Source organism: Heptranchias perlo, unplaced genomic scaffold (genome assembly GCF_035084215.1).
Source record: "Heptranchias perlo isolate sHepPer1 unplaced genomic scaffold, sHepPer1.hap1 HAP1_SCAFFOLD_90, whole genome shotgun sequence".
NCBI classification, from domain to species: Eukaryota; Metazoa; Chordata; class Chondrichthyes; order Hexanchiformes; family Hexanchidae; genus Heptranchias; species Heptranchias perlo.
In genome coordinates this window covers 1,407,691-1,410,702 of record NW_027139940.1, presented here as the reverse complement: position 1 = coordinate 1,410,702, position 3,012 = coordinate 1,407,691, and positions in this window count along the sequence as shown.

The following is a 3,012-nucleotide window of genomic DNA, read 5'->3' as shown; positions in this document are numbered from 1 at the left end:
ACTTTGGTACTGTCTTCACGGAAGAGGACACAAATAACTTCAAAATAACCAAGGGACTCGTGAGAAGGAGGAATTAAAGGAAATTAGTATTCGTAAAAAAATAGTACTGGCGAAATTAATGGGACTGAAAGCCGAAAAATCCCCAGGGCTTGATAATCTGCATCCCAAAGTACTAAAAGAGGTAGCCATGGAAATAGTGGATGCATTAGTTGTCAACTTCCAAAATTCTATAGATTATGGAACATTTCCTGCAGATTGGAGGGTGGTAAAAGTAATCCCACTATTTAAAAAAGGAAGGAGAGAGAAAATAGGGAACCACAGATCGGTGAGTCTAACTTCAGTAGTAGGGAAAATGCTAGAGTCTATTGTAAAGGATGTGATAACAGGACACTTGGAAAATATGAACGGGATTAGACGAAGTCAACATGGCTTTATAAAAGGGAAATCATGTTTGACAAACCTACTGGAGATTTTTGAGGATGTAAATGGTAGAGTAGATAAGGGAGAACCAGTGGATGTAGTTTATTTGGATTTTCAGAAGCCCTTTGATAAAGTCCCACAAATGAAGTTAGTGTGCAAAATTAAAGCACATGGGATTGGTGGTAATATACTGGCATGGATTGAAAATTGTTTAACAGACATGAAACAGAGAGTAGGAATAAATGGGTCTTTTTCGGCGTGGCAGGTAGTGACTAGTGGGGTATCGCAGGGATCAGTGCTTGGGCCCCAGCTATTCACGATATCTATATCAATGATTTGGATGAGGGAACATTTGTAGTATTTCCAAGTTTGCTGACGACACAAAACTAGGTGGGATCGTGAGCTATGATGAGGATGCAAAGAGGCTTCAAAACGATTTAGACAAGTTGAGTGAGTGGGCAAATACATGGCAGATGCAGTATAATGTGGATAAATGTGATGTTATGCATTTCGGAAGGAAAACAGAAAGGCAGAGTATTATTTAAATGGTAATAGTTTGGGTAATGTTGATGTACAAAGGGACCTGGGTGTCCTTGTACACCAGTCACTGAAAGCACGCATGCAGGTGCAGCAAGCAGTTTGGAAGGCAAATGGTATGCTGGCATTCATTGCAAGAGGATTTGAGTATAGGAGCAAGGATGTCTTTACTGCTGTTATACAGGGCCTCGGTGAGACCACACCTGGAGTATTGTATGCAGTTTTGTTCTCCTTACCTAAGAAAGTATATACTTGTCAAAGAGGGAATGCAATGAAGGTTCACCAGACTGATTCCTGGGATGGCAGGACTGTCGTATGAGGAGAGATTGGGTCGACTCAGCCTGTATTCACTCCAGTTTAGAAGAATGAGACGGGATATCATTGAAACATATAAAAATATGAGAGGGCTAGACAGACTGGATGCAGGGACGATGTTTCCCCTTGCTGGGGAGTCCATAAAGAGGGGTCATAGTCTCAGGATACGGGGGAGGACATTCAGGACTGAGATCAGGAGAAATTTCATTACTCAGAGGGTGGTGAACCTGTGGAATTCTCTACCACGGAAGACTGTTGAGGCTAAGTCACTGAATATATTTAAGAAGGAGATGGATAGATTTCTTGAAACTAAAGGCATCAAGGGTATGGGGAGAGAGCGGGAATATGGTATTGAGATAAAGGATCAGCCATGATCATATTGAATGGTGGAGTAGGCTAGAAGGGCCGAATGGCCTACTCCTGCTCCTCTTTTCTATGCTTCTATGTTTCTTTGTGAAATGCCCGACTCCCCGCGCCAAACTCCGGGAAAGATTGGAGGGCCGAATCAGGGAGCGTCTGTAAATGAAGAAGAAATGGTGACGTGTCAGGCAGCGACTGCAAATGAAGGTGAAATGTTGAAGGGTCAGGGAACGTCTGTAAATGAAGTAGAAATGGTGACGTTTCAGGGAGCATCTGTAAATGAAGGTGAAATAATGATGGTCAGGGAGCTTCTGCAAATGAAGAATTACATGTGACGTGTCATGGATCGCCTGTAAATGAAGGAGAAATGATGACCGGTCATGGGGCGTCTCTAAATGGAGGTGAAATAGTGATGGGTCCGGAAGCGTCTGTAAATGAAGGAGAAATAGTGATGGGTCACGGAGCCTCTGTAAATGAAGAAGAAATGGTAACGGTTCAGTGAACGACTGTAAATTAAGATGAAATCGTGACAGATCATGGAGTGTCTGTCAATAAAGGAGAAATGTGACGGGTCAGGCAGTGTCTGTGAGTGAAAGTGAAATGGTGACTGGTCAGGGAGCGTCTGTAATTGTAGGAGAAATGGTGACGGGTCAGGGAACGTCTGTAAATGAAGTAGCAATGGTGACGTTTCAGGCAGCTTCCGTAATGAAGGTTATATGGTGACGGGTTCGGGAGCGTCTTTACATGAATGAGAAATGGTGACTGGGCAGGAGTCGTCTTTAAAGGAAGGAAAACTGGTAAGGGGTCAGGGAGCCTTTGTAAAAGAAGAGGAAAAGTTGTGGGCTCAGGGAGCTTCTGTAAAGGAAGAAGAAATGGCGAACAGTCAGGGGCAGCTCCTCAGCAGAGGTGATAGATATTGCAGATGAATTGCCGAGAAGGCGGGACAGAGTGATAGGACATGGGGAGAGAAGGAGAGAGAGAATGTATAGAAAGAAAGGAAAATAATGAACTGTAAATTGGGTGGAGAAGAGGAGGTGGGTAACTGAAGAACTGTTAATAACAAAAGAGAAAAGGAGGCACAATGAGAGAAAATAGAGAAACAAAAGACATGAGCAAGACCCAGAGAATGTGAGAATATTTAAAGCAGGTTATCTAAGATGGGGATGTTAGAGGATGCATTTATTTATAATTGGAAGTTTTATTTATGTCGATCATAGCACCTGAGACACTCAGAGTCTTTGAGCTGGAGTACGAGTTAAAGCCACTCGGACATGTAAATGAACAGGGTAAGGGGAAGCCAGGGAAGGTAGAGAACGAGGCCCTGCAGACCCTGGTCCTGTCCAACAGGTACAATGTACTTGCTACCTGTGAGAATAAGGA